The sequence below is a fragment of the Theropithecus gelada genome, chromosome 13 (genome assembly GCF_003255815.1).
Source record: "Theropithecus gelada isolate Dixy chromosome 13, Tgel_1.0, whole genome shotgun sequence".
NCBI classification, from domain to species: domain Eukaryota; kingdom Metazoa; phylum Chordata; class Mammalia; order Primates; family Cercopithecidae; genus Theropithecus; species Theropithecus gelada.
Window position 1 is genome coordinate 106,826,918 of NC_037681.1, and position 13,672 is coordinate 106,840,589.

The window sequence follows — 13,672 nt, forward strand, 5'->3', positions numbered from 1 at the left end:
AATTTTAAAGATGGAAGAGTCGTGCAAAGCTACTGTCTGTGTGGAAAGAGGAGAAACAGGAATATCTGTGACCAGCTTATTGACTGCTGGTCAATAAGTGGGGAGTGGGGAGCCGGTCCCTAGAGCTGCCTCAGATCCCACAGGCTAAAATTTCATGCAGTCCTGCCATCCTGCGATTCTGGTTTATACTTACACAAAGTTCCTCTTACCCCACACATGCTTTGCAGTGCCCACCATCCTCCACACACATTTGTGTGTTTCTTGCAGCCTAAGACATCCCTCCATAGTCTTCTTCCTTCTTTTGAATGCTCCTTTCCCAACTGGGGGCTCCCTCCTTCAAATGGTCTAATGCGGCAGAAATTCCTTTGTGTCTCTGTTTTACAGCAAGGTGAGAGGATCTACAAACCCTCTTACTGGGGAATATTGGAGAAGTCTGCCAGAAATTCTATTTGTACACATAAAGACCTTGTAGGTTCCCCTGGCAGACACTATTAATAATACAAATCTATATGGTATTCTAGTGCTCACTATTTGCTAAGCACTGTGCTAAGAACTTTGAATTATCTCATTTAAAATACTTTTGGCCAGGTGCAGTGGCTCATGCCTGTAATCCCAGCACTTTGGAATGCAGAGGTAGAAGGATCACTTGAGACCAGGAGTTTGAGACCAGCCTGGGCAACATAACAAGACCCCCATCTCTAAAAACAAATTAAAATATTAGCCAGGTGTGGTGGTGTGCACCTGTAGTCTCAGCTACTTGGGAGGCTGCGGTGGGAAGATCACTTGAGCTCACGAGTTGGAGGTTGCAGTGACCTGTGATTGTGCCACTGCACTATAGCTTGGGTGACAGAATAATACCCTAACTCTAAAAGAAGAAAAATAAAATCCTTAAAATCTCACTTTGCAGATGAAGAACCTATGGCATAGAGAGGTAAGCAACTGTCTCAGTGCATCTCACATTCCAGTACACACCCAAAAGAGATGGTGGGGCGGGTTTTGGGGCTGATGGACCAGCCCTGGAGACTGAGGTTAATCTCTGGGGACAGAAGAAAAAGAAAGGAGGCTGCTTCAGGTGGGCAGAGCTTATCTCCAAGGAAGAGACAGCCTGGGATCCAGGAGAAACACACTTAATGGGGCAGAATGTGGTGTCCTTCAGATGCACTTGGCCCAGACTCAAGTTATTCGAGAAGATTGTGAAACAAAAAGAAAAGAAGCTCTCTCTGGTTGAGCACGTATAGTGCCCAAACTGTGGTCTCTAAGTATCTTTTTTCACTGAAGGAAACCAAGGCTTCTTGGAGAATTGCCTGTTTCCAGGTCTGGAGCAACAAATATACAAGATGAGCCCAGAACACCCTGAACCAGAAAGTGAGAAAGTGATCAAACACCATGAGGGGCATGTCAGAAGGACTCAGGTGCCAACTTGAAGGAGCTCCCACTGGATAAAATGGGATTATTTGTGCATTCAAAAACAAACTGAAACAAACATACAAAAATCCTGCAATGAACTGAAACACATTAAATATTGTAAAAATCCAAGAATTCAAAATGACAATAAAAAAGGACCAAGTCACTATTCTGAGAACTGATAAATTAAGGAAACATGTTTTTTAAAAAACTATCTTTGGGGCCTCCCAGAAACACAGTGAATTTGAGGTTTGGTTGGAAGGCACCCCATGTTCTTCCCAAGATTCTTTTTCTGGCTCTCTCCAGGCCTGGATTTCCACCATTAGAGACTCATTTGTTTGGGTTCACAAAGATTCAGAATCAAAGTCAAAATACCCTTGGGAAAGGTTTGTTGACTGCTGTCTTTGAAGACTGTGGTAAAGGAAAAGTGGAAAGTCCTGTGGTGCCTAGGGTCTGGACAGATAGTGGACAGCCAGAGAAGAGGGGCCAGGAAGGTCAAAGGATTTGGCAACGTCAGCTCGGGCAGGGATTCTTCAGCTTGAATGTGCAGGAGAATCCCATGGCTGGCCATCTAAAGTTCAGCTCCTCCGTGGCCCAATCACACGGGTTCTGATCCAGCAGGTAGGAAGAATGGCAGAAAGGTACATTTTATTACATACCCCATGTGATTAGGACACAGGCGGTCCTGCCATCGCCCTCTGGGGGATACTGGATCTTCCCTCTTGGGCTGCGTACCTTCCTGCTTCAGAGCCCTTGACCATCAAGCTGAGCACCTACAGCCACTGCAGACTCCATCAGGCCCTCACTCTGGGATCTCTTTGGTACTGCCAGCTCCCTTAAAGGTGCCAGGATCTTTCCTGTATGGAGAAGCTGGCACCATGGAGAAGCAACCCAGCCACACAGGTCCTCATGCCAGCTCTGAGCTGCCTGCTCTCGCCCTGTCTCACGGCTTCCCAAGCTGAAGGACCTGCCCGGCTTCTCGTGTGACTGCCCACTCACTCCTGGCCTGATGCTTGACTCATCTGGGACTCTGCTGGGCTGAGGACCCTACATCTCAGCCCAGGTCCCACGTGCTCTCAGTCCTGGGATCCCTATCTCCTTCCCCATGCCACCTCCCAGCATCCTTGTTTCTGGGCAGGAGGTTCTTTGCAGCCCTGCTCCTCAGCTCTGTGACCCAGCCAGATTGGTGGCCATCTGCCCTCACTCTGCGGTCAGCTAACCACCTCTCTGTCCTCCTCCCCACCCTGCCACCTCACCTAGTCCCTTCCACCTCCACGGACCTCCCCTGGGGCCTCCCTCCCCACATTGCTACCCTCCCCTGCTGAGATGAGCCCCACATCCCATGAGCTCATCCTTTCTTAGCAATGCTTCTGAGACCACCGCTTCCCCATGGACTGAGCCCCAGCTGGGGGCTGACCTTTGGCATCACACGCCTGGCCCTTGACTCACAGCTCCCCTGTTCTGACACCCGGCCTTTGCCTGACCCCATCGGCAGGCCTGGGCGCCAGCCTCGGCCCCCCCGGCTGGCCTGTCCCCCCGCCGCCTGAGCCTGGGTTATGACATCTTTCCACTGAGCAGCTCTTATTTTGAGAAGGCAAACACGGAGGCGCCCACAGGCATGTGCACACGCCAGCACACGCACACACATACCCTGTCCATCCCCGGACGCCTCATGCACTGGGGTTAAAATCTGGCTGGCCATGTTTATTTTTCTTCCTCTAATTTCCCCTTTGGAACAAACAACAGTCCTGTAACCCCGACCACCCTCCCCTTTCAGATCTGTGGTCTCCCGCCACCCTTCTCCCAGGTCCTCCCCTCGCAGCTGTGAATGAGAACAGAGTAAGTCTTTTAGCGGGAGGCAGCAGCCTGAATGAATTGATCACAGCCTCAAAGCCAGCAGGACAGGGGGGGATGGTGAGCATGTGTGTTTGCTTCTTAAACACCCTTTGCACACCCTGAAGCTTCTATTTTTCCATGTGACTTGGAGCAAATGCCTTCCCCCGGCCGCCCATCCTTTTAAAAATTATTTTATTTCATTTTTGGTCCCATGAATTTTGTTTTCTATTTTCTACAAGGGAGCCCAAATCAGGGCCTCAGAAAAACAAGCCCGAGCTGCCAACTGGAAATGTTTGCTCTGGGGGCGAGTTCGGAGGCTGGCGTCAGGCGGGGCAAGATCCGTGCCAGTGGAATGTGATTTGGGGAGGAAGCTGCAGGTCACTCAATCGCTGGCAGCCGGCCCGGGAGCAACTGGATGCTTTCTGGGCTGTGTGTGTGTGTGTGTGTAGACTTTTTTCCCTCATGCAAACAGAGCACTGGAGACGTGGAGACAGAAGCATTAGGAACAAATGAGACAGGGGTTTGGAAAATCAGGGGATCTGGGGGAATAAGGTGGGCCGGGGCCGGGAGAGGGTGCCAGGAGCTTGTGCAGCCATGTTAATCAGCATGCGCTGTGTGTTCAGCTCTGAGCTGGGAGCTTGCAGGAGCGAGGAGGGCAGCAGACCACATCAGCCCCCAGTGATCTGTGGGTTCTTTGGAGAAACAAGGCTTTCAGTATAGAACACTGGCAGGTGAGCCTGGAAGTTCCCCAGAGCTGAGTCTGTTCCTCTGGGCTGAGTGTGTCCAGGGAAGGCTTCCTGAAGGAGGTGTGGGATCAGAGCCCTGAATGAAGCATGTACGGTACTGCACTGAGAGGAGAGGAGAGACATTCAAGGTGCAGTTATTAGCTACCATGTGCCAAGCCCCGTGCTCAGCCCTTTACATTGATAATCTCCCTTTAATCCTCACAAAAACCCTATGAGGGCCAGTAATCTTTCTATCCTGGCTTTGCAAACAAGGAAACTGAGACCCAGTGAGATCAAGGAACTCAGCCAAGCTCCCAGCTTGTAAGTGGTGAGCCGGGGGTCAACTCAGGACCATCCCTGACCAAAACCTGGGCTCTGTCCACCACCACTGAGGGCCAGTTTTCACTTAGCCGAGTTCCTTGTGGAAGGTCTTGTTTTCCCTGCCCCACCCAAAAGAGGATTGTTGAATTCAAGATGGGGAATGTTGGGGACCTAAGATGCCAGGGTAGACTTCCAGGGGGCAGTATGACAAACACTCAGAGGCCAGAGCGATAAACTACCTTGTTTCCTTGTTCCCAGGAGGTAGTGGCTGGGCCCCTTGGCAGTCCCCCCAGGGTTCATACCAGGCCAGCCCTCTCCTGCAGCCTACCCCCCTTACCAATGACCCACGCCTCCCTCACACTCCCCCGCAGACCCCCATCACATGTCAAGTTCTTTGCCATCCGAGAGTGAAGGTCCGCCCACTTCCGGGAGTCCTCAGAAGTTATCTGTGTTGCTCTGAGTCACACACGAAACTCAGTGAACCAGACAGAATGGATTTTCCCTGGGCAGCCACCACAACCCTGGTGTTGGAATCAGGAGACCTGAGCCAGCTGAGTGGGGGGCAATTGGTTAAAGTCAAGAGTCTACCTCCTGTATGATATCAAGTGAGCCATTTCCATTCTCAAGCCTCAGTTTTAAAATGAGGAGTGGCCTGAATGGTTTCTGAGCGGTCACAGATGGAAGGAGAGGCTCTAAGGTAGTTGAACTATCTGCAGGTGTTGGAAGGGTCAGTCAGGAAGACTTTCTCGAGGTGTTCAACCCACCGCAGAAGGATTCTCTGCCAGAGGAAGCAGGGTCTGTCACTGGCTCAAGAGGGAAAAGGAAAGAAGCCAGGCTGGAAGGGCAGGAGGAGATGAGGGTGAGGGAGGTGGAGTCCTGGCCACGATGGTTAGAACAGCTTGACTCAACTTTGTCTGGTAGTAATCAGACAGACGGTGATCCATCTGATTAGAACAACTTTGTTGACCACTTGGGAATTCTGTTGTCTTGAGCTCAGATAGTTGGTTAGCCTCCCCCATGAACTCTTTTTGACAAAACTGACCACTAATGTTAGGTAGACACTGGCTTGGGGCTTACCCGGGCCTGATACATCACCTACATTGGTTGAACTGACCAGTCGATTCCACGAGACAACTAGTTTTACCGATTATTTCTAGGAAACAGGCAGTTTATAGCATTAACTAAAATCAGTAGTTGTTTTGGCTTTTTGGAGACTGTCTTTGGATCTGACATCTTCAGTCCTCAGAGACATTCAGGCTACCTGCCACTGACCAACAGGAGTCAGACTCCTGAGAAGACTGGGAAAGCCCTACCAACAACGGGCATCAGGACTCAGTCTCTCTCATCAAAAAAAAAAAAAAAAAAAGGTGGGATTGAACTAGACCAGGAGTGGCAAACACATGGTGTGAATCCTGCCACTCCTCTTCTTTCATCCATGGCAGACATTGCTAATCAATTATAGCACTCATTCCCAAAGGGACCCAGATGCAGCCTCAGGATCCTTTTTAACACAGAGCTTCAGGCAGCCTCTACCAATCAATTAGATTTGGCATGCGTGATAAAAAGCATTTGTCCTCTGGACTAGATGATCTCCAAGCCTCACTCCAGCTGTGCTGATCTAGAATTGCAACTGATTAGGCATCCTGAGGACTCAGCCTGGGGACCACCAGGTCTACAGCTGTCCCTGGGGTGTCCAGGTCTATGGGGCTGCCTTTGAGCTGGTGCCTTATTAATTTTCCTCACTGCTAATAAATGTGCATTGCGTCAGCTCTGTTCTGCCCCCTCATGTTCTCTGGCTGCTGCCATCAGTGGGGACTTTTTCAGAGAGCTGCAAAAATAGTTTTTTGCTGTTGTTGTTTGAGGAGCCTACGCAGAAGCAGCAGCCAAGGCTTTTTTGCTTCCTTTCTTTACTGAGGGAATGGGGAAATGCGGAGGGAAGACTTCACAATGAAGGAATGTGCTCCTTGGGGAACTGAAAGTTGTTTTCCTTAAAGAAGAAGAAGATGAAGAAGAAGTCAGCACGCTCTTTCACATCTAGCCGCAAAGCGCGTCTGCGGGGATTGCTAACAGCTCTCAGGAGATCACTGGCTCAAGTCAAGCCTTGTTAGGCTGTTGACAACTAGGTCCTGATGAGCAAAGCCCTAATGAGCAGCTCGCTCACCGCCTGCCCTCCCGGCTGGTCCCTCGTTGGTGTTCACTGGGCTCATGGAGGCCCTGGGAGACAGTTTTTCTTGCCTGCGATGGATGTTAGGCATGCAGGGGAGCTCGCTTTCTCACGGGTGAATGTTTCACTCTTCCCCACTGCTGTGCTCTGGGGTTTTTAAGAGGGTTAAGACAAATCCTAAGACACTAGGGATGGGAAGAGCTTGAGATCTGTGGGTTCCACCTCCCCCTCCCTTTTACAGATGAAGAGGCCTCCATCTACAGATGAAGAGGCTGAGGCTTGCGGTGGGGGGTTGGGGGAGGTTGGGGACAGGGGAGGCAGATGCTGGGAAGAGAATGCATCTCTCAACTTCCAGACCACCAAGTCAGAGCTGCAGAAAGCTCAGATAGTGTCCAACCCAGAGCTTCTTGAACTTGAGTAACATATGCCCTTGTCCCAAAAGGAAACACATTGTCCCAGAGCCTTAAGATCTGAATTATGCTCTTGTGCTTTATGCTTTTAATTTCTACATAACTGTAAGCCCAAAACAAATTAATAAATAAATACAAGCCAAACTACAAAAGCGATCAAAATTCACATTAACAAACAGGTTAATATGATGAATAATATTGTTTTGCAGAAACAGAATCTCATAGGGCACAGGAGAGGAGCAGAGCACCAGCAGGGACCCTAGCCTTCTTCCTGCATCCATCAGAGCCTTCAGAATGAGGAATCTGGGGGACAGTAGCATGTCAGGGGGAGGGAAGAGGAGCAAGAGAAGGCAGGGACAAGTCAGATGCCAGGCAGAGGAAGCTGAGAGCCTGGAGACTTGGCTGCTCCAGGGCAGCGTGCTTATGCTCTGGGGTCGACCATGTTTCTTCCTTAGGCAGGGCTCCTTGAGGCTGAAATCATCCCTAGCAGACCCTCGATGGTCAGGACACTGTCATGTCACCTGCCAGTGGGAACCTCACTGGGCTCTGCCCACATCCAAGCACTGCTCCTACCTGCCACTTCCGCTCTCCTTCAAGTGGGGACACAAAACAAACATGCTGTACAAGTAAAGCATAGAGCATGTCATAAGGTGAAATGGCTGGTGGCTCCAGCTGGAAATGGGTGGTGAGGGGAGGCCTCAGTGACCAAGTGACATAAGGACAAAGGTTTGGAGGAGGAGAGGAAGCAAGCCATAGGCATTTCTCAGGAAGGTGGTCTGCCTGGCCAAATCCCACCATCTTTCCAGCCTGGTTCAAATGCCTTTTCTTCCAGGAAGTCCCCCAGAGCTGTTTGGCTACACTCTGAATTCCCACAACTTTTTCCTTAGTTGTACTGCTTCAGATTTGGATTTTCTTTCCTACTGGACTTGGAGCTCCTTGAGGTGGGGACTGTGTCTCCTCTTACTAGAATGTCAGCTCCACAGGGTAGAGGTTTTCTCTGTTCACTGCTGCATAACCCCAGCCTAAGCAGATGCTCTACAGAGGGTAGTGAAGGGTTATGGTGGATAAAGGAAGGGATGGGGATGGTCTCTTCGCGGGATGTGAGCTTTTGGTGGCGGAAACTTCACCAAACTTATCTTTTTTTTTTTGAGATGGAGTCTTGCTCTGTCGCCCAGGATGGAGGACAATGGTGTGATCTCCGCTCACTGCAACCTCCTCCTCTCAGGTTCAAGCGATTCTCCTGCCTCAGACTTCCAAGTAGCTGGGATTATAGGTTGCGTGCCACCACAACTGGCTAATTTTTTGTATTTTTGGTAGAGATGGGGTTTTGCCATGTTGGCCAGGCTGGTCTCAGACTCCTGGCCTCAAGGGATCCACCTGCCTCAGCCTCCCAAAGTGCTGGGATTACAGGATTGAGCCATCATGCCTGGTCACCAAACTTACCTTTCTAACCAGTCCCGTTACAGTACCCGGCTCAGCTCAAGATCTGTCCAATGTAAGAATGACTGTTAGCCGGGCGTGGTGGCTCACGCTTGTAATCCCAGCACTTTGGGAGGCCGAGGCGGGTAGGTCACAAGGTCAGGAATTCTGGACCAGCCTGGCCAACACAGTGAAACCCCGTCTCTACTATAAATACAAAAATTAGCTGGATGTGGTGACAGACGCCTGTAATCCCAGCTACTGGGGAGGCTGAGGCAGGAGAATCACTTGAACCCGGGAGGCAGAGGTTGCAGTGAGCTGAGATTGTGCCACTGCACTCCAGCCTGAGCAACAGAGTTAAACTCCATCTCAAAAAAAAAAAAAAAAAAAAAGAAAAAGAATGACTGTTGACTTGAATCCATTGAATCTCAACTCAATTGATCAGGTGGGGGAACCCAATGCCAGAGAAAAGACTGTGGATTCAAGACAACCACAAGTTCTTGGCAGTCAGGGCAGCTGTGCCTTTGACATGACCAACTCTGTCTCTGGATCCACTGTTTTTTTCTGGTCAAAGCAGCTGACTGAATAGCTGAGCAGGTCTTGGTCTGCACAGAGGAGTGGGCCTTCATTCACTCAGTAAGTACTTATTGATTGTTCTATCAGCTGGGATATAGCAGTAAACAAGTCAGGCAAAAATCCCTGCCCTCATGGAACTGACTTTCTAGTGTGTGGGAAACAGAAACCAAGCAACCAGTGATATCTACAGTATGGTAGATGATAGTAAATGCCATTGAAAATGAAACAAGGAAGAGGCAGAAAATACTGAAGGGGAAGGGTACAAACTTCATAGAGGGTGATTAGGGGCAGCCTTACTGAGAAGGGGACATAGAAACACCAGAAAGGGGTGAGGGAGCGAACCCTGAGGCTACCTGAGCCAAGGGCATTTCAGACATAGTAAACAGCCAGTGCAAAGGCCCTGAGGTGGGAGCCTGCTGGGTAGATTCGAGGAATGGTAGGGAGCCCTGTGTGGTGAGAGCAGAGTGTATGGGCTAGGTTGGGGGATGAGGTTAGAGAGGAAATGGGGGACCAGATGTCAACTTTTGCTCCTACTCAAATGTTCCAGTTCTCTATTTCTGTATAAGAAACCACCCCAAACTGGAGTGGCTTAACACAACCCTTTAATATTCTTTTTCATGGTTATGTGAGTTGACTGGGCTCAGCCAGGTGGTTCTTTAGTGGGTTCTCCCATGGGGCTGCAGCCAGCTAGAGGCTGGGGCTGGAGGCACCCATAAGATTCTGCTGAGCGCCTTCTTCACTCATATGTCTGGCACTGTGTTGCTTTCTATGTGGCCTCTCTCTTCAGTAGAACCCACCTGGACTTCTCCCTTAGCAACTAAAGGCTTCCAACTGGCAGGAAGCTGAAACAGCCAGTCTCCATAAAGCACAGCAGCACTTCTGCAGGGCTCCATTAGTCAGAGCAGCCACAGGCTAGCCCAGGTTCACGGCAATGGAGGGACAGAGTCCATCTCTCCATGCATACAGGGAGGGAAGGAATTCATAGCAGCCATTAACACATCCGAGCAAAAGAATTCAAGGGGAGGTTTTAAGCAGAGAAATGACATGATAGGATACCTGACCAGTGGTGTGGAGATCTGTCATGCCAGGCTCCTCCTGTTTTTTGTTGACAACCCTCGTGACCTTTTCCCCTCCCCACTCTCCCCTTCCACTCTGACCAAGAGTCAGGACTAAACCCTACCCGCTGGGCACTGCCCTCTGCACATGGGTTTGAAGGTATACAGCGCATGTGCTGAGATGGTGCACACAGCAGGTCTCAGGGAGAGAGTGTCCTTATCTGGCATCTGCCCAGCCCCAAAGACTCAGTTTTCCATAATTGGGATGGCCATTTGAATAGAGGAAGGTAGAAGGAAGATTGCAGGAGAGTCTGAAAGAGCTTCTTGCCTGGATGCCTCATCACTGTCCTCTGGATCCAATGTCCTGCTGGTTAATGGTGGCAGCGCTAGCACTGTGAATGGGAGGTGGGAAGAAGCTCTGGATTCTTCTCATTCCCCTGGGTGGCGCTTTCTGGTGCTGCTGTGAGTACCACCCCAGGGGGGCACCATTCATACTGTATCTGTTTCCACCAGGAGAGTTTCCTCCTGGCAGTCTAATTTCCACTCTTCCTCCCTTTCTCTTATGGGTGCCACACCTACTTTGGAACAATCTGAACAGCCATAAATAGGGACTCCAGATTTAGGAATGCAGAGCTTCATGTAGCAAGCATCCAAGGTTCCATCCCATCCGGCCAAGAAGCAGCTAATCACTGGCTGCCACCCTGCAGGGCTGTCCTGTCTGCATTTGGGTGGTGTGTGCACCAAGGAAATGCTGGGCATGTTCCACTGGCAAGGAGGGAGGGCCCCAGTGCCTGGATACCAAGATCTGGGCTCTATATGCCCTTGTCATCTGACCCTGACTAGAAGGAGCTAGAAGGGCATTGTGCTGGACCAAGGGAGGCCAGTGGCTCCAGCTGAGAGGTGGACAGCAAGAAGCCCACCAGGCTGGCAGCACAGCAGGAAGAGCTGGCTGACACAGGCCAGCCCCATAGATGGCCCAGTTATCACCTCCCAGATGCTAGTCGCTGAGCTCTCAGGAGGCAGCGGACACAGTGGTTCAGAGCTTGGCTTTTGGGGTCAGTTGGCCTGGGTTCAAATCCCACGACTGTTCTTTCTGTTGGCAAGATTTTTTTTTTCCCCACTAGGAGCCTTAATCTTCTTATCTATAAAGTGGGTTTACTTCCCTGGGTGATGATAAAGATTAGTGAGATAGAGTTCGTATGCGCTCCTTGCATGGCAGCATTAAAGAATTACGATTGCCTGGCTTTCTAGCATCTGCTCCCAGTGGCCTGACCCCTAAGCTCTTGCCTTGCCTTCCCTTTTAATCTTTATTACTTTTCCCTAGACCTGCCATCCAAGGGGTATGGAATCTTCCAGTGACAGCATCACTTGATCCCAGGGTCACCTCAAATGGTTAATTCATTGGGTGATGTTTTTAATGAAGGGCATAGGGTGTCGTCTGCGTTGTCCCATCCAAAGGTGTGAGTAGGGCCACCTGGAGCCTTGGGAGACTTTTTATCCTGGAAAGTCTATGAATTCCTGAAATCCACATTACTGTCATTACAGGGCCACCACAATGGGCACAAGTTCCTCATGGGGAGACCGCAGTGTTGTGTGCAGTCCCAATAGTGTGATACCACCAGGGGGTGCTGCCCAGCTGGTCTCTGCCCCAATTTCCAGCAAGGCTGAGGAAGGCAGAAGCAAGAGCCCTTGGAAGACAGGTTTGACCCTTAGGCTGGTGGGGCGTGGGTAGCCAGCCTGGACTTGGAAGGTCTGCAACCTGGCAGGCTGACAGTGGCAATAGCGGGGACCCCACATCAATTGGCCTCTTTACAATTCGCCGCCTGTTCCCACACACACCATTCCATCTCGAGACTCAAGAGATGATGCTCAGATAGTGAACAGAGGCTCAGAGAAGTCAGGGAGCTGCTCAAGGTCACACACCTGGTATGTGACAAGGTGAAGATCCCTCTGGGCTTGGCTGTTGCCAACTCTGGGGCCCTGGCATTTGGCCAGCGGGAGAGGCAGCATGTTGGGGAGAAAAAGCCTGTCTGGGAGCCTGTAGCCCGGCTTGGAGCCCTGCTCTACCTCCACCCTGCATGCCTGATCATTCCTATCCAATCCCTTCTCCTCCTCCTGCCCCAGGGGATCTCAGTGACCTTTTCCCCTATTTGGGGGAAGTTGGCACAGGGCTCAGGATCAGTATGAGTGGATCCCTTGGTATTCAGCCAAGATGTGATTTTCCCAGACACAGCTTGGCCTCTTTAAGGACAAAATTCAGTCCTGCTAGAGACTTCTCACACCCCCTAACTAGCCATGGGCACTCCAGTCTTCAACTACACCCAAGTCTGGGATGCAAGGGGGCCTGAGCAGCTGGCTAACCCAGGATGCCCCAGGTCACCATTTCCCAGACTCTAGGCATCATGCCACATGCTGCACATGCAGCGTCTTTGAGTCCTTGCAGCCCTGTGAGGCATGGTATCATTACTCCCGTTTTACAGAGGAAGATACTGAAGCTCAGAGAGTGCCTGAGCAGCCCTGGAGGAGGAGTGTCGCTTTTCCTCCATCTCTGCCGCTGACTGGCTGGATGCACAGGAGGACTGGGTCTCCAGACAGGACCGTAAAGGGCACGAGGGCTGCTTTTCCTTATCAGAGGCTTCCTGAGCACCAGCCCTTAGAGACAGGGAGGAAGGCAAGAGTGCACCTTTGAGGAACGCACAAGCCCAGGAGTTCCAACAGGGCTGCAGTGGAGGCTAAGTTGCAGCAGGACTTTTGAGCAAGCATGCGCAGATGCCAGCAAGAGCAATTGGAGACTGTAGTGAGCAGGGAAGGTTCGCAGGAGGAGGGGGACTGGAGCTGGTCATGGAAGAGTGAGGAAGAGTGTGCTTTGCAAAGGGGAGCTGTGGGGGAGAGCTGGGAGCAAAAACCAGGACTTTAGATAAGGTGCAGGAATATGCAGGTGTCCAGGGAAGAGGGTGTCTGTGGGAGCACATGCTTTATGATGCTGGCACCCACCTTGGTAGCAAAATGAGATTTGCATTTACTACAGTCAGAAAACCACGTGCCTCAGAGTGTGTGTGTGTGTGTGTGTGTGTGTGTGTGTGTCTATGTTTGAAGCCTTATGTCAAAGTCCTTTGACATTCATGATCTCTTTGTCCTTTCCCAGCTACCCTGAGAAGGTTGGCCGGACAGAAATATCCTCAAAGACAGAAAAGTGGGAGGAAACGTCTTGCTCTTGGTCATGGGCCTCCACAGTTGAAAAGCCAAGGCCCAACCAGGACTGCCAGCCCCAGCTCCATGCTCCTTCCTCCGAAGCTTTGCCCAGATCCCCATCCCAACTCCCAGCACCCTGCATGCCATCTGCCTCCTCAACCCCTAGGCATTCTCCCATGGAGGAGAGAAGCACTGTGTGAGCCCTTGTGTTTCCATCGGAGTTCAAGGCCAGGGTCGACAGTTCGCCTTCTCCCTAACCACTTTGCTGGCTTTTAGTGCCCACCTTCCTGAAGGAGCAACAGCCACAGAGTAAGGGACCAGCGAGGAGTGAAGGCCTCTTCTGAGCCTCTGAAGGGAGTGGCTGGGAGGTGGTCCTCTGGTGAGGGCCTACTAGTTTGACCCCTTCTTTCCAGAATCTCCAGTGGAATGGCACAGAGAGGACTGAGGGTCTGGGGGGTCGACCTCTGTGCCTTGCCAATAACCGTGGGCACCAGCAAAGCTCTCGCCTGGTGCCAGGCACTGCTCTGAGTGCCTTGCGCATACACGCTCTTCACACCGCCTGGGGAGGCA